This window comes from Rhipicephalus microplus, unplaced genomic scaffold, assembly GCF_043290135.1.
Source record: "Rhipicephalus microplus isolate Deutch F79 unplaced genomic scaffold, USDA_Rmic scaffold_90, whole genome shotgun sequence".
NCBI lineage: Eukaryota > Metazoa > Arthropoda > Arachnida > Ixodida > Ixodidae > Rhipicephalus > Rhipicephalus microplus.
Window position 1 is genome coordinate 702,362 of NW_027464662.1, and position 26,070 is coordinate 728,431.

Genomic DNA, 26,070 nt, shown 5'->3' on the forward strand with positions numbered 1-26,070 from the left:
CAAATACCACGCTGGTTTCGGTCTCTCCAGATCAACGGTGACTTCGAAGATGGCCCAACTGCCTCCTTCTTTGCCTCTAAAGCCTTGCGTAGAGTCGAGCTCACAATGGCCTTTCTTGGCTCATACGTTTTCTTTGCGCGAACTGGTCCTGGAATCTCTTGTCCACGTTTTGCTGACAGGAAATCAACCAGTCTTGACGGTACATTCTTGCTTGAAGTGCGTCGAAATATTTTCGTCCAGTTCACAAAGGCCGAAAGACTTCAATAATGATGACAGTCGTAACAGCATACGAGACGGATTGGTCAAGCGCGGGAATTGTTTTTCGAAATGGAGGGCCCGAGCGGCGCTGTTATATATGCGGAAAATGTGATCTTGGCGGCGAGACCGCCACGCTGCTGCCTTGTCTTCTGGGGTGTTCATGCCGCGAAGCGGTAACGAAGAGTGTTCCGCGAGTGGGCTTCAAGCGAAGAGAAAGGAAGCGCGCCAAATGCGAGCACTGTATGCGGGCTCTGCCCTCTAGCGGTTAGGGTTCCTCGATGCACGCGCCCAAGGCATTCTATTAGCGGTCACCTATATGTTTAGAGCACTCAGCGCCGAGTGTGCTGAAGCTGTGTGGGCGCTGTTGGCGTGACTCACAGGAGAGAGCGCAGCTGCGACAGAGAACAGCAGCGTCCCTAGCAGGAGCAATGAGAACCAGTGTACACACTGCCCACTACGGACAAGGCGCGAGCATAAGAAGCTTGACGAACAAGCATGAGTAACTGAATACAGGAACAGCGCAACCTAGAAGTAGTTACCTCGTAACTACGGAAGCGAAAAAACAAGGACAGAAAAAGAGCACTGCTCTTTTTCGCTGCTCCAGCGCTCTTTTTCTGTCCTTGTTTTTTTTTTTTCGCTTCCGTAGTTACGAAGTAACTACTTCTAGGTTGCGCTGTTCCTGCATTCAGTTATGTCCTACCAACTTGCCCAAGCTTCCACGCTTCATAAGCATGAGTAATATATAAAAAGCTGAGCGAGGACACTCCCATAGGACCCTGGGGCTGATTTTAGAGTTGCTCGATGCGCTCGTTCGGCTTTGCTCTGTTCACAGTGGAAACAAGTGCATCGTCTGCTACAGCGGTCGCCTTTACTTGGCCCACTTCTCCATGCGCGCCCTGTAAGCACGCGGCTTCGCTGCCTTTTGCTCTCGAGTAAAGGCACTTTGGTCTGGAGTTGCCTTCAAAAACGCAAAATTGCTCATGAATGTGTCTAGTTATGAGTTTGTAGACACGCGTCTCAAAAATAAACGAATGTATCGCGCCTAGAACTGTTGTAGAACGTATCGATACTGACTGGTGCCGCGGTCACTCAGCTGCTGGCTGCGGCTGAGTGATCCACAGCTGCAGACATGACTAATCACTTCTATACAGCAAGATGGCTAGTTGGCCCAGTTAGATCCCTTCCATACTTTGCAGGTGGGTATGTTCGTTTTTTTTATGAATTCATGCGGAACACTGTGTATTAGAAAACAGTAATGGAAATGTATGATTCACTGGACTGTCGAAACGAAAAGCGGTGCAATGATGCACCTACCATTAGGGCACAGAATTTGCTTTTGTATACGTCTGACGGTATTCCAGCTCAAGTTTTTTTTTTATTTTGCCACGCAATATTTGTACATGCAATATCAATGTATCCGTCTTTCTTAATATGAGCGTGCATTGCATCTAGCAAAGCAAATGAATTAGTGAAACATTAAACATCACAGCATATTCATGGAGTAGGTGATGATGAATGAGGCGAAGCATTCGTCCATAGATACCTACGTCCATGCGTGCGTCCATCTGTTCTTCTGGGCTTCCGACCGTCTGTCCATCCACTCCTATCACACTAGAACACGGATTGGCGTACGGATGCTTTGAAAGCTCATAATTCAATCCGTGGATATGCTGGTTTCCCTGGATGGAAAAACGACCGACCCGGTAATGCTATAAACTTCCAGCGCTGAAGTTAGTGTTAACACGTTGCACCGCCCTAGTGGCCTCGTTGCAAAACGGGTAGTAGGATGGCGAAGGCTACCGCGGTTCAGTGCGCGGAAGGGCGCCCATAAAAGCGCTGGAGACAATGATACTAATGCGTGTGAAGTGGCATACAGGAAAGGCGTGCCACCCAAACATCATCTTTTAATTATTCCCGTAGACCATACGAGAAAGAGTGGCGGCAAAGCTGGATGTGCAAAACACAACAAAACTCTTACTTTGCAAGCACGTTACAGCTTAAGTATGTAAGACTACGCTGAGAATCGCGAGTTTAAATAAAGTTCCATGAACACAGCTCTACACATGCCCCACCCCGGTGGTCTAGTGGCTAAGGTGCTGCAGCTGCATTTTTGATGGAGGCGAGGATGTTGTAGACCCGTGTGCTCAGATTTGGGTGCACATTAAAGAACCCCAGGTGGTCTTAATTACCAGAGCCCTCCACTACGGCGTCTCTCATAATAATATGGTGGTCTTCGGACGTCCAACCCCACAATATCAATCATGAACCACACTAGACACTCTAACAAGAAGGAAGTACTAGAAAAATTGTGCAGACGAACTCATTCGCCACTTTTCGCGCACACCACATCTTATCAACACATGGCAAGGATGCATTTTAGAGGTGAAGCAGCTCTTTGACTAGCCTGTGTAACGCTGTCCTTCCGTACTGTGCATGCTCGCGTTTCGTGCCGGCTAAGGAACACACCCGCAAAACTGTCGCTCCCCTCCCCTCTCTTCCCTCGCAAGGCGGACGCAGGAAGCGCCGTGCTTGTAAAAAACCAACGCGCTGCACAACCGTTCACTGGCCACCCCGTGTATGTAGACACTCTAGCGTGCGTTCGGAATTCCGTCAAGGGCGCCTTTACTTCACTTTCGCTTGATGAGCACCAGCGTCAACGTCGCCGTCAGTGTAAGCGTTAGCCACCGCTGCTTGGTTACCTTTAGCGGAAGATGGTCCAAGTTTTTTTTTTTTTATGCATACTTCCGAAAAGTTCCCCAACGAGCTTCTTGAAGTGTCATTTTTAAATGACGACCGACCCCCAGCTTGTGATCAGTCTGTTGACGATGGCGAGTCGGCATCATTTGCCCAAAGTAAGCAATACCTTGTTTGCAATGTCGACTCACGCGCCTGCCTTGCAAGTGCAGGTTAACGCGGACACCTCGCGCTTTGCTGTCAACTTCGAAGAAAAGGAAACAAAGATTGATCAGGAGAATCATTTTCAAAACGCTACCAATAAAATCGCGAAGAAAAACTGTTTCTCACCTGCACGTTAACACGCTACGAGAGCCGTAACTACCGGATGCGTAAAAATTATCCGTTTTAGTACTCCTACGTAACACCGCGACGAAAATCGTGTATGAAAGAACTTTTCACCTGTGAACTGAACTAAGAAAACATTGATTACTGAATATGCACGAGTCGTCTGCTCTTGACACTGTTCAGCCATCGAAAACAAAAGCGCAAAACGAAACGGCATCTCACCTGTGAACCCAAAAAGCTGGAACTACCGGTAACGTAAATGACGTCCTCAAATGAGCCGCCAATTGGTCACATTCTCAGACAATAATTATCATTTAAAGCGACAAAATAACGTGCAGGCCACAATAACGGAGGCGAGCTCTTTCACGCGCAATTCCAACACACTGCACTTACCTGTATCTTCAAGTCACTTTGAACTTGTTTGACTTGCAAGTGGCATTTAGCGGCAATATCCGAATGTGAGTTGCTGCGAAAAGTTTCCTTCCCATCAAGAGCATAATTTTCCTGCTCTCCAGTCACCGCTCCCGATCTGTCGCTTTCGGCAATGCTCGTAAGCTCAATGTTCCTGGGCTGTAAGCTTTGCAGGTACAACTGATAACGTATCGCGCAACGTTCCGTATGCGTTTCAACATGGCCCAGCGGCCCCGTCGTACTACGGCCGGGCTATACTGCACCTGCACGCACTTCTTTCTTTGCAGCCTTCTCACCCATCGCGGAAGCAATGGGAAAGTTTCCGAGTATGTTTTTCCACCTGTCGGCGGTACAGGCACTGCGACTCTGACTTTGAATCGCTTGCGCCGTGCACACGGCATGAGAATTTTACGCGATGTGAAACCGCGGAATGGGGTTCTCGACGGAGAGGGGGGAGGGAGATTCTTAAATAATTCGGGCATAGAGGACGGATCATCTCCTTTAAAAAAATTGCCCCGTATCTGCATGTTACACTGCAAATATCGTCGAAATACGATAGTTTTGCGACTGGAGAGAGCGAAAAAAACGTTTGTTTGATGTTCTGCGCAAGAAAATCGGTGAATTGTATTCTGGAGGCGCTGCTTTAAAGTGCCTCGAGCGTGCAGCGGAGGCTAACGAGCGCATCAAGTCACGTCACACGTGAGACATGAGCGCTATCTGGCAGTTATGTTTGAAAACGAAGCGCGCGTGCCCTGCGCGCCCATCTCGGAGGTGGTGAGGTGTAGAACGCAAGGCGCCAGGTAGGTGCCACCACCGTGTCGTCTTAACAAAGCGTTGGAAACACTTGCCTTTTCGTGCAAGCGTTGCATAGTCAGCGCGGTGTGATAAACGCTACAGTCCTAAGAATTACTTATGTATGCCTTTTCTAGTAAGAGACACACATACAGAATATTGACGTGTTGTTATGGTACCTCAGATATGCGAAATAATTGTTTTTTTTTAATTGACAATCGCACAAGTATGAATGCTGAATCTTGAGCAATATTGGTGGGCACTGCGGATGGGGTCGGCCGGTTTTAGTATTGTTTGGTCACTTTAATGCCGTTTAGGGTACCGTTAAACGCGGACAAATAGACAAATGCACAGAGAGACAGACCAAAACTTTTGCGTCGAAGGTTCCCAAGAAAGACTATCGTCTTTAAAACGCCAGGCCTGCGCGGAAGGCACATCACAGTCACAACGAAAGCTGGAAGAGCGGCCTTTCAGAACATTTTCTAAACACTTATTGGGTAACTGCTGCAAGCGCACTTGCTTGATGTCCCCTACGGTATTATAATAATAAAAAGTTTAGGGTAGTAGGCTGGCATTTACTGAGCTATTTTTTCCTCATTCTTGTGAGAGGCGTGGTATCCACCAGAGTTAATAGCTGAGCAAAAACATGTTTTTGTAATGGGTTCGAGCATTGGATGACCCACTTGTTACGCTATTTGCATTGTTTGACGACTGCTTGTTCTTTCACTGTTTTAAAGGGCTTTATAAGTCGTATTATTGCGATTACTTTCTCAGCATCAAGCCTGCCTAAGGCAAGTTTGCCAACAGGTCCCCATCACCGGCGTGTCTGAACGGTAGAATACTGGGCTGGCACCCAGCGGACCCGGTTTCAAGCCCCACTGTATCAGTGGCACTAGGTCTTTCTAATTTTGCGCAGTGTGGTTACGGACACCTGCGGCGGCGGCGGCGGACAACTACGCCGCTGCGCGAGACCCATGTTGTGATCTCATAACAAAATCCGCTGTAAAAAAAAATAATGTTATCAGACGGCTCGCCGCATAAAGTAGTTATGCATGTGCTCGAGGATATTACAAGCTGAAAATAACAATCGGCTAACGAGGCATAATGCAGGAAGCATAAAGTGCTGTAAACGACCAGAGAGGAAGAGATAAACAACGCTGCACTTGTTCTGCAAGCAGAGAGGTCCAAATACGTTTGGTACTTGGTTTCGTTGAACAACGAGGCCGCCATTACGGAGTTCGCTTAAAGGGGTCATGACATGGTCAGTCAACAATTTGCGGTTTTCGGCAAAAAACGACGGTAGAGAGTCAAATATGCTTGCACACGTGTGAAAACTGGACTGTGAGAGATTACTTCAGTCCAAAATAAGCCGTAGAATTCTTCGGCTATACACTCCACCGACCGCCGGCGAACGCTATTTTGCCTTGTCGTGCGTGACGTCACAAATCGATGGGAGCAGTGCTGTCGTCTGCTACCAAACGGCACCTTCGGCACGCGGTCAGTGTGTTCCCTGTGTTGCTTGCCACACGTGTTGCCAGTGCTGAAGTGGTACCGGTGCCATCGCCATGTCGTCGGCCCCGTCATCAGCTCACGATTCGGGCAATGATTCGTCGAGCAGCATAAGCGGCGGCGACGTCGTGTACGCTGTGCATTTCGATTTCGACCCCATCCCCAGCAGCTCGAGCGACGAAGAAAGCGTCGAAGACAGGGCGAACGCAGATGCCAACGCTATAGCTAACGAGAAATGCACTTACCTCTTTCCTTTAACGCTTTTCAAAAGCACCCCGAGCCTTTGCTTGGAGGACGGAACGGTGCGAAAACGCGGTCGGCACAGCGTCTGGCCGCCGCCTCTGCTTTTTCACTGATATACCAAACTCGCCGAGAAGACGCTGGTCATCATTGTAGCTGTCTGCCGTGAAGTGCGCCGAGCACAGAACAGCAGTTCTTTTTGCGCACGTTTATCTCCCAAGCATTGCGTTTGGCTGGCTCTTTAGGAAACATGAAGAATGACACAGTACTCTCCCTGCTATGTATGTTCTAGCACCCCACAGCGCAGCATGGGCGACGTGGTGGCATTGCTTCGACCGCTGCAAGTCATTCAGTTCCAGTGGCATGTTGAATAACGCTAAAACAACTCGGTTGCAAGTGTAGCTGACCATGAAACACAATCGCCCTCCGTACTGCACACCATGCAGAAAGTCGCGGAGCAAACGGTTCGTTACGTCACGACTAGAGAGCGCGCCAGTGTTGCCCGACCACTAGGCTGCTCGCCCGATTATGAATTAACGGCACGACAGTGTGCGCTGACATTCCGCCAGCTTTGTTTTTCAACGCACAAGGACCAGCCCACATAACACAGATTATGGTTGAAAATTGAGTGTCATGATTCTTTAGGAGAAAAGACGAGCACACCTTCTCTTCGCTATAGCTATTTTCTATTTCTTTTTTTCCCAAATACAATAAAGTGGTTTTCAGGACTAAAAACTGCGGTCTGCAGCTTGACAGATCTTTGAAATACGTACGTGTGTTGTAACTCTAATGGTTAAAAGTAACTGCGCATACGGAGGAAGAAAGTAAAAAAAAACAAACAGAAGGGGTGAATCTTGCTGCCTAAATAACCCTTCGGACGACACGCCCTGAGAGTGGTGCTCTCCATCCTCAAGATGCAAACACCACCTGGAAACAATCATTCCGGGAACCCCAAAATCTTTTGCATTCCTTTGTACTGCAAGCCACGTCCGTGAAGAATGTAAAGGACGCAGTTGCTTACGCTCCCAAGCCGCTTGCCCTGAAAACTAAAAATCTAACGCAAATAAGTTCTGCGCTATCTTTCGAGTTCGTGGAAGAGCATGTTTAGGAAGTGAAAGTGACAACATTCGAAATTCTCTGCAAATAAACAGATTTTTTCTAAGTAATCTGCATAAATTTTTTGTGGCTTAGTGCTACAAGGAGGTAGTTGTCAATTCTTATTTCTCTCTAGAGTAACTTGCGTTATGCTGGGATTTGTTCACCGTGGCTGCGTTTTGTTCGGTGCTTTCTCAGTGTTCAGTCTGCAGTGATTTCTCGACCATAGAAAGTAGTCGTGCAACCTTCAGTACGCACAATATTGACATGGATATACATTAGCTGTGTGATTGTTTATTGCTGGGTTCCGTATTGCAAGTCCCGTTCGGAGAAAACACCTGGTGTTTTAGGGACGAAGCTCCTTAAGCCGTGAGGCGTGCTTCCGTGATGTATGTTCTTATCGCATTGCTCGTGACGCGCGTAGCAAATGCGTATCTGAAGCGCGCTCCACCAAGAACGCATGGTCTGCGTGCTTATCTTTGTGCACGTTTCATTTTGAAAACGCCCCTTTTCTTGATGCGAACACCACCGTGGGTGCCATGACACTTGTTCGTGATCCTCAGCTTGCAGCATTTGTTTTGTTTTACTTCGGGCGCAGGTCAGTCCAACCAAATGAAGTTTTGTTGCGACTTTCCCCTCATCCTTTCGTGCACGTCGATTCATTGTCATTTCGGCGTGATAATATGATGAAAAGACGCGAGACGGCGGCACTTAGACTGTTTTCAATAGATGGACGGACAGACGCGCGGACGGACAGGACGCATGAATATGGATGCGTGGAAAGACGCATGGATGAACACAGAGATGAACGGACGGAGGAACGGAAGCAAGCATGAACGGATGGACGGAGGCTTCGTCCCACTCATCGTCATTCCCTTCGTGGATATGGTGTGATTTTTTTCCTTTTCACCAGTTCCCAAGCAATATTGAGATGTGCGATAAATGACAAAAGAATATTGCGAGAGTCAACCTGATCAACAACGACAAGTCTGCATAGACTGTCGTATGAAGCAGACACTTCCGCGGCGAAGACCATATGTGCCTGCGTGCCGCATCAGAAAACTTCTTCCCGACTTCACGCCTACTTTATTCGAGGACTATCCTTCCTACTTGATTTCGAGTGCATAGAAGCCTCGCAACAGTTGTGCTTTACGAGCTTCGCCCCTACGACAAACATCAAGGCAGCGAAAAGCGGAGACCAACGAACCAGACTGGATGTTGCTTCACAAGATGCTTTCACTAAACAAGAAGCAGTAGGTGTTCGCACGTAAACAATGAACAGCGACGCTCATCACGCGGGTCACTACCTACCTGTAATAGGAAGATTGCGCTCGCAAGTGCCGTACCATCAAGATGTGAGGAGGAGCCGCAATTGTTGAAAAAAGAGGAAAATGCGTCCGAATATTATCGCGAAAGCAAGCACCACGGATTTGTTAAGAAGATCGCGGCATATGCACAGAAAGGAGAAAAAAAGGCCGCGTTTCTTTTGCATCGAATAGGGTGTGATGGAAAAAAGCATTCAGCGTACTCAAACGAAGTTGTTAGGGAGTATATGATACGGCGCTTTCTGTCTCCAAGAGGCTATAAGACCATGCTCGCACTTCGGGGCTTCAGACACAGACAGTAAAGTGCATTCTTTAAAGGTATACAGGTCCAAGCGCCCTACATCATCGGGTATGAACAATGTCATTAACTATTTCTGTGTTTTCAACGACTAGGAAATTTGCTTTACAATGTGCGGTGAGTGATGAAGCGCGCCCGAATTCATGTGTCGGCGTTGTGGGCTCTGCTAGTGGTAGAGGAGGGTCAGGGTCGCAACGCCCCTCTCAAAGCAGCTGTGAGAGGCCTGTACTATACCCAATACGAAGGCCGTAAGAAGCTAGCGCGCAGATGCAGTCTAGCCCGGCCGTGATTCAACCAGGATTTTTAAAGACGACAGTCTTTCTTGGGGACCTTCGACGGAAAAATTTTGATCTGTCTGCCTTCTGATAAAGAAACGGCGGAGCATGTTCTGATTGAATGTGGAGATATCCACCCAGGTGTACGTTTGGGCACGAGCCTACAGGAAGGCTTGGGTTTTAGGGACAACAATGAAAAGCTGAACACACCCGCGATTGAAATAAGTAAGAGACGGTTAGAGTATTGGTGGCAGAAAATTAGAGAGAAAGGACAAAAATAAATATTGGAAAAATAAAATATGGACAGTGTGCCGTAAATGGCAGAGAACTTAAGCTGAAAATTTACCTTTTTTCCATTAAGATAGAATGTATCGAAGTAGAGGCATTAGGCCAACATAAAAAAAAAGAAAAAAGATTTTTTTTTTTGTCGAGCCTGGTGGCATACTTGTCACCACCCCGTTATAAAGGGGACGCTCATAGCATCCATCCATCCATCCATCCTCGATGCGCTCGTTCGCCTCCGCTACACGCTCGAGGCACTCTAACACAGCGCCTACAGAATAACATTCAGCGATTTTCTTTCGCAGAACATCAAATAAATAGTTTGTTCACTCTCTCCCGACGCAAGACGACGATATTTGCGGTGTACCATGCAGATTTGGAACCAATTTTTTAAAAAAAACTAGCTCGTTAGATGGCGCCTTGTGTGCATTTTTGACGCGACACCTGGAACGCGCTGGTTTTTTAAAAGGAGCTTAGCCCCTACAATATGAAGCCAGCACCCGCAGATTGGACGGCTAGGTTATATATGGAGTGATAATGAACTAAAATAGCATATGTCAAAGCCCGACATTTGTGCCCCATTCTTAATTGCAGGGTCGCCCAGGCAGCTTATGATTTTATACCTTGCATTTCCCCTATTAGCTATCAGGTGCACGTGCACCACCGGCATTCAAACCCGTTTTAGATAAGCTTGGACGTAACTATGCATATGCAACTGAGGTTTTGTACAGCTGTATACAGGCGATCGTAAGGTGTTATTGCCACAGTAGTTCACTTTCAACCAACCCCAGGACCACACGCGTGTGGGTGAAACACTATGCAAAAAGTCTGCACGTTGAGGGCGCTGGCTTTTCCGTCCCACTCTTCTCGTGGGCGCCATCGGATCCACTGAAAGAAAAGCACCAATGAATAAAAGTCGACGCTTTTGACTGCAAATAAATCCTAAACACTACGCATGTATGGACGCACTTGCATGTATCTCTGTCATGAGTAAAGGCGCCAGACGCGTGCCGAACGCGGAGGTGCGGCGGCGGTGTGCGAGGACAGAAGAGTCACCCGAGTACACGCGCACCAGCCACGTATACGCAAGAGATTGGTGGTGGAAGGGCTCGTGGCACGTGACCCGAGAAGAAAAATTCCAGAGGATGAGTTGGGACGTACAGCAACAAGGACGTGGGGAATGAGCGTCGCTACCACGGAGGCAGCAGCTCATGATGACCGCCCGGTTGTGAGGATGTCGGCGTGAGAGGCTCGGGGAGTGGCCGTCAACCTCGGAGGTCCCGAGCGAGGCTGCCCGGATTTGCCGCGTCGTGCCCAGCAGTTCCTGGTCGACTTGCCGCTCTCCCAGTTAACGTCAAGACGACGACAGCCCACACCAATCAGCAGAGCAGACTTGCCACCAACAGAGTCCATGGCGAGTCTAAGCCTAGCCTAGCGACGCCGAAGAACTCAACGGAGTCCGAGACGCCGGCGACGACGACTAGTGGTTCATCCGGCGGGACCAACTGAGGGCCACAGCGAAGAGGACGAGGAGAAGGTCGACGACGTACGTGATGGACCATGACGCGGCATCGTCGAGAAGTCGACGTGAACAGTAAGAGCGAGCGATGGTGATGACGACATATTGGATTAGGGCTAGCAGCTAGGGCTAGCAAAAGATTGGGACTGAGATATAGTCAGTTCTGGTTTGCCCATGTGCGCGTATCAATATTGAGGATTCTCGAGTTATTGGTTGTTTGTGAGGTATGTTGAGTGATGTTTCAGTTTTGAGTGTTATTGTCCTGAGTGCTGTAACACGAATTGTGTGTATTGGTTTTTTTTACGTTTCGGGTGATAAAATGTATGTTGTTTGTGCCACGCCCGTCTCCACACTCTCCCAATTAGATCTGATGCAAGCGCTCCCGAGATAAGTTACGTGACAGTCTCTAAAGAAGTCGGTATATATTATTTAGTCATATTATTGCATATTATTTAGTCACTGTGCATATATTACTGGGCGAATGTATACGGAATGTAGCAGCTAAATGGTACGAGCCGATACATGCAGTCAAAACGTACTATTGTGTGCGATGTGAGCACGAACACCGACTTTTCAATTTGTAGTTCCTGCTCCGCAACAAAACACAACAAGGAGTGAATTGTGCAGCTAATTATAGACGCAAGAATTTTATAACCACACCTTTATGCGTAAAATAAAACGACAAGAGATGTCCGCGACAGCGAAAGTACTATTTCCAAGCACACATCGAGAATAAAAGGAATTATATGAGAACAGTTCAAATGCCAAGAAACCATCTGGGGTTACCAGTTCGCTCAACGTTCGATCGCGTTAAGGTCTAACAAGTACGCGCACAAAGTCAAAACCATGTACATACATTGTTAACGTAGCTTTTGGCGCAAGATAAACACGAGAGACGGACGAGCGCAAACTGTCAACTTAATACATTCGAATACATTCCACGTTGCTTAATTTCTAATCTTGCTTCAACTTCTGATCTCATGCACAAGACCGCATTGCCGAACGTCAGCCCAGGAACCCTTTCCATATTCCTCTCACAACGTCATACCTATTGTAATTTCACAGTGCCCTATTTTTCATCACTGCTGCATTCCTGTTACCTTTAGTCGTCACGTATATTTCGTGTTCTCTTAGGTACTCGGTCCCATTGCTTATTCATACGCCCAGATACTTGTATTTATCTGTTATCTCTAGCGTGACCTCTTGTACTCTAAGCTCACTACCTTCGTTATCATTAAAAATCATGACTGCTGATTTTTCCTTACTCAAGCTGAAATCTCACTTATCTCCCTCATTACTGCAGATGTCAATCAATCTCTGCAAATCTTCCTTGTTTTCGGCCATTAGCACTATATCATCTGCGTACATCAATGCTGGTATGCCTGTTGAATGAGTTTTCCTTGTTTGATAAAAGAGAGCTTGAAACCAAGTCCGCTCCCCTCTAATTTGTCCTCTAATCCTTGAAGGCACATTATGAATAACAAGGGTGACATAGGACACCCCTGCCTAAGCCCATGTTTTATCTCTGTGGGGTCGAATACCTGTTTTTCTCATTTTATAACTACCTTCTTACTTTTGTAGATATCCTTTAAAAGATTAGTGACTCAATATTCCACACCTAGTGTCTCCAGTATTCCTCACAAGTCCTCTTGAACCACACTATCGTATGCTCCCTTGATATCCAAAAATGCTAGCCACAGGGGCTTGTGTTCCTTTTCTGCTATTTCGATGCACTGCGTCAGTGAGAATAGATTGTATTCCAACCTTCTGTGTTTCCGAAACCCATTCTGAAGTTCCCCCAGCACCCCTTCATCCTCTATCCATGCCTGCCGTCTTTCCTTTATAATCTGCATCGCCAGCCTGTAGACCACTGATGTCACTGTTATAGAACGGTAGTTGTTTATGTCATCTTTGTCCCCCTTTTTTTATAGATCATGCTCATCCTGCTAAGTTTCCATCCATCAGGGACTTCACCATTGATTATTGTTCTGCTCACTGCCTCTCTCAAAGTCTGTTTAGACTTCGGACCCAATTTCTTTATCAGCATAATTGAAATGCCATCTGGGCCTGTTGACGTACTAATTAGAACCCTCTTCTCAGCCCTTTCCCACTCTCGTTGTGAAAATGGAGCTATTGTGCCACTTGATCCATCCCTGTCTATTGCGGGGCATAAGGCACTTCTTTGTTGAAATTTTTCTGTCACCCTTGTTCTTATATATTCAATAGCTTCGTCCCCTTCTAGCCTAGCACCTTGAGCTGTAGTTATAAAGATCTGCTCTAGGTTTGTTTCATTTCTTAGGGAGTTTAGATGGTTCCTAAATTTCCATCGAAGTCGCTGGTGGCGCCACAACACCTGTGACATACCCGGCGTCAAGCAGGGGACCCCAGCAAGCCCACTACCTCCTTCTAGCTCACTGTAGCGACGTCAACCCTTTCAAAAAAAAAAAAAAGACCGCAAAAAAAAATTGCCCGCAGCTTCCCTCGGGGGAACACTGAGGAGGATGCGGAGCATATAATTGGTTAACGGGGTGTTAAAGTGCGACTTACTTGGGTCGATGGCTAAATTGGTTAACGTGGTTGTGAAATGGGGTGTTAAATTGCGACTTACTTGGGTCGATGGCTAAATTGGTTAACGTGGTTGTAGGAGGGGGTGTTAAATGAGTGAACACGTACACACGTATGCGAAAGGGCGGCGCTGGTCGAAGGGACGTCGATCATTGTGTTTGTGGATTCGTTGGAATTCATTTCACGGCGACCTTGGACGTCGACGCGCCGTACAAACCAACCGACGAGCGGCAACTGAGCGAGCGAGCGCCGACCTTGAGTATATATACAGCTCGACGGCGCATGCACTGTCAGCTGTTGAATGTTCTCGAAGCGCGACGCCACATGCGCGTCCACTGGAGAATCAGGAGAATTGTAGATGTCGAACGCGGTGTGTACAGGAGGAAGGGTGCACAGATGGTGGAGGAGTGAAGCGCGCGCGGTGTGTAGAGGAGGAAGGGATGCACAGATGGTGGAAGAGTGGGCGACGGCGCGACGGCGCATGCGCGCGCGTCAGCTGTCGAATGTTCGAGAAGCGGTGCGGACGGCGCGGACGGCGCACTACAAGGCGCGAGTATAAGATGCTTCCGCATCTAAAAGAATGGAGGCGCGCGCGTCGAGGCAATCCTAAAACCCATAAACTTCGCAAAGTAGTGATACTCGCCTCCTCCACTTGCGTTTCTTCTCAATCTCCTCTCCTTTGCACTCGCATTTCGAACGAGGCGCCTCCTGCCTTGCTCATGCGTAGCAGACGCCCTTTCGCATAGAGAGCGCCTGCTCGACAGGCAGTGCGCTGAGGCAACGCCACCGAGACTGACTCAAGGCCGGGGGGCTCCCGTGGGGCCGTGAATATACGTCATCAGTAAGGGGCCCAGTCCCACGTCTCCGCTAGATGGCGTTGGTCCCCTAAGCGGCGGGGCCTCGGCAGCCTCGGCGCGGCGGGCACGTTTGGACGCGCTGTGAGCGTTCGTGGCGCGGATGCACGTTGCTACTTGGATATTCGTTTCTGTGCGTAGTTGGGCAACGGCGAGTGACCTAAGTGTTTATCGCGTGTTATGTGTGGCGAACAGGCTCGTGCAGAGTTATAATCAGCGCCGAAATGCCAGGAAAGTGTTATGTGCCATGGTGCGACAGCAATTACAAGACAGGCCCCAAGGTGCACGTTTTTTCGTTCCCTCAAGCCGCCGAAGCAAGACAAGCGTGGATAAGTGCCATTCCACGTGAAAACCTGGTCGTGTCAGCGAATGCCAGGGTAAGAAATTTTGAATGCTTTATAATTTTCTCATGGGGGTTGCTCCTACCGTTGCGTGGCGAGCCTTGTAGTTTGTAGCACGTTACGCCTAAACGCGTCACGCAAAGCCCTGAATGTACTGTTGCTGCTAGGAGGTAGCCGTACTGATGCTAGGATATGTTTCTTTTGTTTAGGTGTGCGAACGTCACTTTAAAGCCGAAGACATCGTTCGGGAAACAAGCTATATTGACCAAGCCACCGGCCGCACAGTGACCGCACCACTCTCACGTTTGCGGCTTCGAGCTGAGGCTGTACCGACGGTATTCCCTGATTGCCCAAGCTACCTCTCTATAGAAAGCTCTAGAAGAGAGGACCCAGAGAGCAAGCGAATGCGCTTAGAGGCCGCTTCCCTTGAGAAAGTGCTCACCGAGTCAATTCTCACTGCCAAAAAAGAGGAAGAAGCAGATAAGATAAGCTTTGCAATTTTAAAGATGTCGCGAACTTCGTTCGAGGCGAGAAGCTGACATTTTGGCATGTCATCGAATGCAGTGACCACGTCATTTTGGCTCACATTTGTAATGATGACGCTCCTTGGATTAAGTACTCTGTTGTAAAAACCGACCTAACTCTTACGGTAAACGTCGCAAAAGCATCAGTGAAGCGGCTCGGGTCCAAAATGGTAGTTCCGTCCGTGATCGACAGCAAACGACGGCTGCTGGAATTGCTGGAAGGAGTCGAGGCGTTCGACAGTGCCCAGAGGTCAAGCTCTGAAAACTCAACCGCAGACATCTTCGAGACTGTCGCTTCTCTTCTGAACGAACTATACACAGCACAAGAAAACGATAACACCCCGATCATTCAACTGCTCGCTGAGCAAGTGAAGTTAATGTCAACAAAAAAAGAACGACGGCGCTACTCTGTAGAATTTATGGTGTACTGCTGCGTACTATTTACTATATCGTCTCACGCGTACAAGTACATGTGCAGTCACGGGAGCATCATCATACCACACCCAAGAACCATTAGGTCAATATGTTCGTCTTTTGGAATGAACCCCCAACTAGAGCATCAAGACAATACATTCCTCCGCTACATGGCCAAGAAGATATCCGAGTTGAATGAGCAGCAACGCTACGTGACTTTGATGGTGGACGAAATTCATCTAAAGCCATTTTTTGACTATAAGGGAGGACACATCGCTGGTATCACGTACAATGCAGAAGCAGCAAATAGTGCATTTGTATTTATGCTACGCAGCCTCATGTGTAAGTTTAAGGAGGCAGCGCACATTGTTCCCGTTCAAAAAGCTAATGGAGAATTTCTGCACAACATTTTAGGAGATGTCATTCGCGGCTTAGAAAAAATTGGATACAAAGTAATGTGTGCCGTGACCGACAACAATGCCGTGAATCGAAGCGCAATTGCCGTTTAAGTATTCGGTGAGCAAGGCCCCTCAAGCCGTTTCAAAAAAAAAATCACTGGCAAATGATTTCGTGTTTCCGCACCCATCAGATCCCCACAGGTCATTGTTCTTCGTCATCGACCCAGTGCATTTACTGAAGTGCGTGCGCAACAACTGGTTAAAACAAAATGACCAGTGTTTCTGGTTACCTCAGTTCGAACCAAGCACAACGGGGCAGCGGCGCATGCAGTATGCGTATTTCAAGACAGTTAAAGACGCATATAATTTAGAGAGTGAGCAGTTACTCCGGTACGGCTACATTTTGTCCAGAAAAGCTGTTTCCCCAACAGACATCGAGAAACAGGATGTTAAACCTGTTTTGCAGGTATTCAGCGAGTACGGACCGAATGCACTTCGAGTCATTGGAGCCAAGCACAACCTCAAGCACTACGAAGAAACTGCCAGTTTCATTGATGTAATGGTGAGATGGCGGAAGGTTGTCAACGTAAAGACTCCTTTCAAAGGACTGACACTAAGGGATGACTTGCAAAAGCCAGTCTACCCTTCTCCATTTGACCCCAAGGTTTCCTTCTTGAACGATTTTTTGGACTGGTTGGAGGAGTGGAAGGAAAGGAGAGCGGATGCCTGTAAGTTGTCTGATGAGACACATGAGGCTCTTATTCAGACGACTCGGGCGTTCATTGAAATCTGCGCATATTGCTTTGAGGAGCTCAAGATGTCCTTTTTGCTTCTTGGGAAGTTCCAAACAGACCTTCTGGAAAAACGTTTTGGTTGTTACCGACGACTCGCTGGCTCGCAGTATCATTTGTCCGTAAGACAGATTTACAAGTGCGAGAACAAGTTGCGACTGCAAACCACACTACCACAAATCAGCACGGCGTCCGCAATCGACAACGACCAAAATCAAAATTGGGAAGAGCTCCAAACGCAGGCAGCAGTGCCAAGTGGAAAATTCAACGTTGTTGTGACCCAGGAGGCGCTATCAAAACTGAAGGATGTCATTCCAGTGGTTACCTATGTTGCTGGTTACTCGGTGCACATCGCTGTGAAGAGGTTAAAATGTGACAAATGCAGAAAGCTTCTCACAATTGACAAGACTGTCGCAGTTTCTCCGGAAAATCGCATGTACAGTTTTGTCAAAGAAATTGACAGGGGAGGGCTGGTTTACCCAGCAATGCCAGCTGTAAATGCGGTGGCTCATAATTACGTTGTTGTGGAAGAGCTTTCCAAATGTGCCGAATTTTTAAAAGTTCAAAAGCAACGTCAAGTGGCCACAGAACTAACACTGCAACTGCTCAGCGACGAAGAGCCTTCAGATTTCGACGTCTGTGAAAAGGGACACGCAAGTGAAGTGGTGCTCAAATATATATTGTGGTGCAGCACGAACATTCTGCTGAAGAACTTTTGCCGGCGATTGAACAACAAAGTTTCGGACCCGTACAACAAGTCTAAGAAGCGGAAGCTGCAAACTCTAACAAATAAATGAATAAAACGGCAATGGGTGTAAATATGAGTGGTATCTTTTGTCTTTTCCTTCCTAATTTTATTCAGTATATTACACGTGTAGTACTTAGATTTAGGTGCACGTTAAAGAACCCCAGGTGGTCAAAATTTCCGGAGCCCTCCACTACGGCGTCTCTCATAATCATATTATCACGTGATCACAGAGCGACCACAACGTCTGTTCACAGGAGCAGCACTGGACGTCGAGCCCAACCGCACGTTAGAGCACGATCACACCAACTGTCCTCTTCTTCTTTCACACCATGGCACATACTCGCATTGGCATGGCTAAACCTCGTACCATGCCTGTGGCATTACCCCCCCCCCCCTTCGAAAAAAAAGTACCACCCCGATGACCAATGCTGATTAAAAGTTGAAGTAGTCGCGTACACGCACAAAGACGCGTGATGAAGCAGTGTCAGGTGGCTCGGGGGTAGTGTGGCTTCATCCGTGACACATGAACAATGTCGGCCTGCTGGGAACGTCGAGATCGCTGAGCTGTGTCTTCAAGCAGAATTTTGTAGTTGACATCTGTGAGGCGCCGTAGTACTATATGAGGACCGAAGTAGCGGTGAAGTAACTTTTCCGAGCGGCCCCTTTTGCGAACGGGGATCCACAGCCAGACCAGATCACCGGGTTGGTAAATGACGTGGCGATGACGGGAGTTGTACCTGTGCGAGTCGATTCGTTGTTGTTTTCAGATCCGCTCGAGTGCAAGCTGGCGGGCCGCGTTGGCGAGCCGGATAAAGTCGTTCGCATCAGTAGTAATATCGGTCGTGTCAGGCAACAGCATGGCATCAAGCATCGTAATTGCTTCTCGGCTGTGAAGCAACCGGAATGGAGTGAAACCCGTAGTCTCTTGAACCGCAGTGTTGTAAGCGAACGTTACGTATGGCAAAATTGCATCCCAGTTTTTGTGATCACGGTCGACGTACATAGATAGCATGTCAGCGAGCGTCTTTTTTAATCTCTCCGTCAGACCGTTGGTTTGTGGATGGTATGCGGTTGTTTTGCGATGAGCTGTTCCACTGAGTCTCGTGACGTCTTGCATCAATTGGGCTGTAAAGGCTGTTCCACGGTCAGTTATAAGAACTGTTGGCGCTCCATGGCGGAGAACGATGTTGTTGATAAAAAAATACGCAACCTCATTGGCGGTGCCTCGTTGTAGGGCTTTCCTTTCGCAGTACCTCGTTAAATAGTAAGTAGCGACTACGATCCAGCGGTTGCCATCATGTGACTTTGGGAAGGGCCCAAGCAAGTCCATGCCGATTCGTTCAAACGGTTGTGACGGGGGTGCAACAGGCTGCAATAAACCAGCAGGGCGCACAGGTGGGGCTTTACGGCGCTGGCAATGATTGCACATTTTAACGTAATGCTTGACATCCTGGGTGAGCTTTGGCCAGTAGTAGCGAGTCCGAATCCGGGCAAGGGTACGTGCGAATCCTAGGTGGCCGGAGGAAGGCTCGTCATGGCAGGCAGATAAAATGTCAGCACGTAGCCCTGGTGGAACGACGAGGAGGTACTCAGTCGCATAAGGTTCGAAGTTCTTTTTGTAGACGATGTCGTTGCGGAGGCAAAATGACCCTGAACGTGCGAATGCCGATGGTGGACTCGAGCTGCGACCTTGAAGGTATTGGATAAGTTGTTGGATCTCTGAATCATTCCACTGTTGTTAGGCCAAGTCAGATTCACTGACTGCACAAAGAAAATGGCCATCGGTATCATCGTCCCTCGATGTCATCGCGAGGGGTGCGCGCGAAAGGCAATCAGCATCAGTGTGCCTGCGGCCCGACTTGTAGACGACTGTAACCTCGAATTCTTGAAGGCGTAAGCTCCACCTCGCGAGGTGCCCTGAAGGGTCCTTGAGATTGGCCAGCCAACAGAGGGCATGATGGTTCGTAACTACTCTGAATGGACGGCCATACAGATACGGTCGGAACTTTGTTATCGCCCAAATAACAGCAAGACATTCCTTCTCTGTGGTCGAGTAGTTAGTTTCCGCAGATGACAAAATGCGGCTAGCATAAGCGATGGGACGTTCAGCGCCGTCTTGCCACTGGACGAGTACTGCACCAAGACCGATGTTGCTTGCGTCAGTGTGAAGTTCGGTGGTGGCATCTTCATCAAAGTGCCCTAGTAAGGGTTCACTCTGAAGGCACTGCTGAAGCAGGGAAAAAGCGGCTCTCTGCTCTGGACCCCATACAAAAGGAGTATCCTCCTTCGTTAAACGGGTAAGGGGTTCAGCGATGTTGGAAAAGCTCTGGACAAACCGCCTGTAGTAGGCGCAGAGACCCAAAAACCGGCGCAAATCCCGTTTGTTCGAAGGTGGAGGAAATGCAGCAACAGCCATGGTCTTTTCTGGGTCTGGTCTAATGCCATCGTGACTAATAAGGTGGTCGAGGAACTTTAGTTCTTCGTAGCCGAAATGACACTTCTCCGGTTTTAGAGATAGGCCTGCGGATCGAATAGCGACGAAGACGGACTGAAGTCGTTGTAAATGTTGCTCAAATGTTTTGGAAAAAACAACGACGTCGTCTAAATACACGAGGCAGGATTCCCACTTCAGACTGGACAGGACGGTGTCCATCATCTTTTGGAACGTTGCCGGTGCAGAGCACAATCCAAATGGTAACACTTTGAATTCGTAGAGGCCATCGGGAGTTTAGAATGCTGTTTTTTCCCTGTCACGTTCATCGACCTCGATCTGCCAGTAGCCGCTACGTAAATCCATTGAGGAAAAATATCGGGCATGTGGAAGCCGATCGAGTGAATCATCTATGCGTGGGAGAGGGTAGACGTCTCCCTTCGTCACTTTGTTAAGCTTCCGGTAATCGACGCAAAATCGAAGAGTGCCGTCTTTCTTTTTAACAAGTACGACGGGTGACGCCCATGGACTGTTCGAGGGTTGGATGACGTCGTCGCCGAGCATCTGTTTCACTTGAAAACGTATTGCCTCTCGTTCTTTTTGCGACACGCGGTAGGCGTGCTATCGTACAGGCCGTTCGGTAGGGTCCGTTATAATGCGGTGCTTCACGGTTGGGGTCTGCTTGATTTTGGAGGTGGACGCAAAGCAATCACTGTACGTACGTAAAATCATGCGTATCTGCTGTTGCTGCGCACAGGATAGCTGGCAATTCACGTCAACTGTACTGGCTAATGCAGTGTTACCTTCGGCAGCAGTGGAAATCGGAGCGATAGTGGAACATTCTTCGTCATCGATGGCTTCAAAGTTCGCGATTGCTGTTCGCTTTGCCAAGTGTTGGTACTGGCCGCCGAAATTCATGATCAGAAGCTGAGTCCTCCGATGTTTCAGTTTGACGATAGCACGCGCGACACAAATCTGCCGAGCCAAGAGCACCGAGAGGTTAGTTTCCGCGATGCCACTACTCTTGTCACAGTCGCTCTCCACAGTTACCAACATACTGGCTCGCGGCGGCAGTGCGATGGTGTCGTCAGCAATTCGAAGTGTTGTGGTCGGCGCAACTGCATCCTTTCGCAGGGCTGTATGGTCGTTAGATAACGTTATGAGGAGGTCACGAAGGTTAATATTGGCTCCATGCTCGCGGAGAAAATCCATTCCGAGAATCAGGTTTTGGGAGCATTCGCGCAATACAACGAAGGAAACAATGTACGTCGACTCACGGATTCGGAGGCGGGCAGTGCACATTCCTAGCGGTGTCAATAGGTGACCTCCCGCAGTCCGGAGGTTGGTTCCATGCCCCAAGGTGTCGTTACCTTTCTTAGCTGTGCAGCGAGGTCAGCGCTTATAACAGAATAATCGGCACCCCTATCTGCCAGAGCGGTCAGGGGGTGGTTGTCAACAACTACAGAGATACGAGCAGAGACCCGTTTGTCGTCGATGGCACACGTCGGTGAAGAAATGTCGTCGGATGTCGGCAGGCCAATCGGGGGAGGGTCTTGTAACGGTCGATCAACAGCAGCCTCACCCCCAGAGGCCGCTGTTCTTAGTTTCCCCGGCGCGGGCTTGTGGATCTAAGCGATATTCCTGCAAGGACGTCCGCAAAGGTTGATTGTTGGCCAGGTGACGTGGAACGCCGTGGAGATGGTGAGCGGGATTGGCGACGCGGAAGGGTTGAGGATCGTTGGCTTGCCAAGTATTCGGTGATAGCACGGGGCCGCTCACCATTTCTGGGTCGACGAGCATCCGGACGAAAGCCGGGAAGACCCATGTGCTTGTAGGCGCACTCACGGTAGATGTGACCTGGTTCACCACAGTGATAACATAGAGGCCGGTTGTCGGGAGCACGCCATACACTGGATTTCCGTATAAGGGGTGGGTTGCCGTACTGCGGTGGTCCCGAGTAGAACGACGGTGCCGTATGCAGGGTGGACGGACGGGACGGATAGCCAACAGCCGGTGCAGGAGCACGTAGTGCTTCCGCGTACGTTATTAGCGGAGCTTCGGCTGGACGCGGGGCCGTCATGGGTTGGACTTCGGCTGCACGCAGAGTCGTCATGGGGTGCACCAGCTGCCGGACCTCTTCGCGAACGACATCCGTTAGAGCAGCAACATGGGGCGGAGAAGACACCACGTGCAGCTTTTGCAGCTTCTCGCGCACAATACTGCGCACGAGCTCCGTCAGGTCTTTTACAGTCGGGACGTCAGGTGTTGGTAGGGCCGACGACACTGACGAAAGACTGCCAGGACGCTCATACTGGCTACGAACGCTGCCTTAGCATTCTTTCCATTGTCGTGGCTTCGCAGAGGAAATCCTCCACAGTGCTGGGAGGGTTCCGCACTAGTCCCGCGAACAGCTGCTCTTTCACTCCCCGCATTAGGAGGCGCACCTTCTTCTCTTCTGTCATTGAGGAGTCGGCTCGCCTGAACAGGCGCGTCATGTCCTCAACGAACATGGCAACACTCTCATTCGGACGCTGGTTTCGGGAATTGAGGAGCCGTTCCGCTTGCTCCTTTCGGTCAGAGCTTTGGAAGGTATTTCGCAACTGGTTGCAAAACTCTGGCCAGGTTGTCATAGTGGCTTCATGGTTTTCGAACCAAGTGCACGCAGAGTCCTCGAGATAAAAGTAGACATACCGAAGCTTTCGCTGCTCGTTCCACTCGTTGACGCTGCCGCAACGGTTGTAGTCGTCAAGCCAGTCGTCGACGTCCTCGTAAGGGTCACCGTGGAACGGCTTCGGAGTACGCGGGACGTTGAGGAACCATAGAGGAGGCAGCGTTGATGTTTCTTGGGTTTGCGTTCCCGCACTAGCCATAGTATTGCCGAGTTGTGGAAATGGTCCGAATTCAGGAGGTAGGCCTAGTTGTCGCCTGCTACGCCGTAGGTCAGCTCGTTCTTCCAAGTCGCGACTAGTGTCGGGACCTTTCTGCTGATTGCAGTGCATACAACACTACCCAGCACCTCCACCAGAAAATGTCACGTGATCACAGAGAGACCACAACGTCTGTTCACAGGAGCAGCACTGGACGTCGAGCCGAACCGAACGTTAGAGCACGAGCACACCAACTGTCCTCTTCTTCTTTCACACCATGGAACATACTCGCATTGGCATGGCTAAACCTCGTACCATGCCTGTGGCAATATCTTGGTTTTGGGACGTTAAACCCCAGATACTATTATATCAGTATATTACACGTGTAGCAGCAAAAAAGTAAGCCAAGCGCACAACTTATGCCCTCCGTAATGCCCTCCAGCGCCCTTAGGGTGTCTGAATAAATAATATAAGGACTTCTGTTCAAGCGTTCCCCCGCTTCCGTCGGCCCCATCCCGGCTACGTCACAGAGGCAGCCCCGCGGCCTGGAAAGAATTTTCTCTAGGTGGTGTTGGCTGAGGGCATCCACGCCAGCCACGGAGGAAGGAAAGCTAAGGAGAGGCCCTGACGTCACTCGTTGTGAAGCCGCGATGAAGCCGGAAGTCGGCCATATTGACTGGCCAAATTCTCCTCTCTTGTTTACATATGAATGCGAAGCAGAAGGCGCGACTCCCTCTCTGTCTCAAAAAGCACGTGGCCTGCGCGCCACGTGCGCTGATGCTATCCGGAACCAACGGGACGGATTTCAACACGCTGTCTGGCCGCGATACGGTTGACGGAATCTCTGCGTATGGCTGTTTTACTCTTGCACTGCCGGCGTTTACGATAAACACGGCAAGTTGCACGTTAAACTTTTTTATTTGATGTGTTTTTTGTGAAAATAAAGATAATATTTCGGACATTGCCGCACGACGAACCAGGAACAGAAATTTGTACAGCTTTTTAAAGATCACTTTTTCCCCCTTTTGCGCTTCTCTTTAGGCTTTATGAAATTTCCGGTCAGGCTGTGGGCTAGACACAACGACAAAAAAAGAAAAAAATGTGTTCCCTGCAATAAACCCGGAGGTCCGTAATTATGCTAGAAAAGTCGGCGTCACGGTGGAGCTTGTGTGCGCGGCAGCCCGTTGAGTTTGCGCCGGTCTCTTTGTTTTCGCCCCTCTTTTTTTCCGACGCGCACTGGTTCCTACGGATATCCCAAAGGCCATGATTTCATTAGGACAAAAGCAGCGAAGAGCACCCGAAAGTGCGTGGGAACACGTCTCCAGCGTCATTCACGCGCACTAGTAGCTACGGAGAACGGAGACCAGGATCGCGTTAGGGCGAAAGGTGGGAAAGTTAGCCGAATGAATGCGTGAGAAAAGGTCAACGTCACTTGGTCAACATCGTTCGAACGGCTTTGTCAGCTTCTGAATGCACAAGCACGCGCATCTAGTGAGGTGCACCTAGTTACCTAGTGCAGGTGCGTGTAGACATTTTAATGAGTTTTACTACAATACAGACAATATTGCGAAGAGGTAGCATCTTGAGCGAAGCAGAACAGGAACTTTAATGTGCATAAGCATGTGGTAACTGTACAGTAACATGAAAATCAAGATTAAATTACAGTCTTAATAAGGGTCTGTGTACCGCAAATGCATCGTCCGTTGTCATAAGAAGCAACACCGCATAACCGTCACTAACATGCAAGGCATTCATTGAGCGAATTCTTGAGCACAGTCGTTATCTTCTATGATGGCTTATCAGCATAATTTTGACGGACGCTGCAAATTCGGAGTACGTATACGCGCGCTCGTTCCGTGGTTTCTAGTTCAGACACCTGGTTACAACCACCACCGGAGGAAAATCGCGTAGCTAACAATGCGGCACAAAGACTGGATGCTGTCGAACACCTGCAGTACGCCACGGTTAGGTGCGAGGCCCATGAAAACGCGCACACCACCGCTGGACCACCTGAACGGTGCCGCACCGCACTACATCTACAATAACAAAACGCCGCCATTGTGCCTATTGTATATGGCCACGCGTGACGTAATTTCCGCCACATTTTTTTTACGCTCTGCGCCTGCTGGGAATTCCCTCTCCTTACCTTTCCTTCCTCCGTGGCACCAGCCCTCTAACTTATCCTAAAATTATCTTAAAGGGGCACTCCGGCGTTTTTTCTATATTCGCAGATTTCAATAAAACTTAGAACATGTGTTCTTGTCGGTGCCGTGCTGATGCATGCCAAATTATACAACGGTAAGTCATTTAGTTTTTTTTTTTTGAAAACGAGTTTTAAAATGTGTAGCTGATTTTGGAATCCCACTTGTAAACGCGGGCCACCCTGTGTATGTGACGTCAGGGCCTACTTTTTTTTTTCACAAACCCCGCCTTTTCTAGCAGACGGGTGCAGCGCGTGATTTCTTCTACGAGGCGATGACAACGCGAGTACAGTTCAATTTTGTCAGCTGCATACTGCGTGTTAGTCGTCGTTACAAAATTAAGCAATGAGGAAATCGGTTCGAGGCATGTCAGATGCTTCACGCGCCGGCGGGTCGCAAGCAAAATGCGATGCTTCCGCGCTCAGATAGCAGGTGCAATCATCATTGAACTTGTCACTAATAAGTTAAGACGAGAGATCACAGCTCTATTCTCGGTCGGATGACATCGCCAGCTTGCTTTTCGTGCTCTGTTTACACTCTGGCCAGCCGTGGCGGATTGCAGCGGATCTCGTGACGTCATCGGCAATGGATCTCGTGACGTTATCCGGTACCCACCAAGGACGATGGAGCAGCTCCCGGTTCCAGTTTCCGTTTTGACTCACCGTTTATTGCTTAATTAAATTGTTTGACGAGTGCCTGGGCAAAATCAACCACCCTAGCTTTTACAAGACTGTCAATACTATTTGAAAGCAGCATCATCTCAATATAGTCGAAAATGCACCAGAGTTCCTCTATAACGATTGTAGCGTTAGCCCATATCAGCTCTGCTTAGTGCCACGCGCAACGCGTACTTGTCATCAGGCCTGGATCGAGTCATTCGGCGTCGCAGTGACCGTACGTTAACTTTGTGC

General features: G+C 48.9%; 1 protein-coding gene, 1 long non-coding RNA gene and 1 other non-coding gene across 3 annotated transcripts in view; 1 reads left to right on the forward strand and 2 right to left on the reverse strand.

Moving 5' to 3' along the window:
* LOC119184197 (neprilysin-1-like) overlaps positions 1-6,254 on the reverse strand; it is a 312,286-nt gene extending 306,032 nt beyond the window's left edge. Inside the window, exon 1 of the mRNA XM_075885224.1 lies at positions 6,237-6,254. The gene's annotated coding sequence lies outside the window, so the exon portion shown is untranslated. The remainder of the gene's footprint in view (positions 1-6,236) is intronic.
* A 3,647-nt stretch (positions 6,255-9,901) lies between these two features.
* On the reverse strand, positions 9,902-10,616 carry LOC119184269 (uncharacterized). The gene is made up of 2 exons (XR_005111436.2): positions 10,476-10,616; positions 9,902-10,394 (listed from the first exon to the last, which is right to left on the reverse strand). It is a non-coding gene; the product is annotated as an uncharacterized LOC119184269 (long non-coding RNA).
* A 3,625-nt stretch (positions 10,617-14,241) lies between these two features.
* LOC119164043 (uncharacterized) lies at positions 14,242-17,721 on the forward strand. The gene is made up of 2 exons (XR_012889407.1): positions 14,242-14,821; positions 14,995-17,721. It is a non-coding gene; the product is annotated as an uncharacterized LOC119164043 (transcript).
* Positions 17,722-26,070: the final 8,349 nt, after the last annotated feature.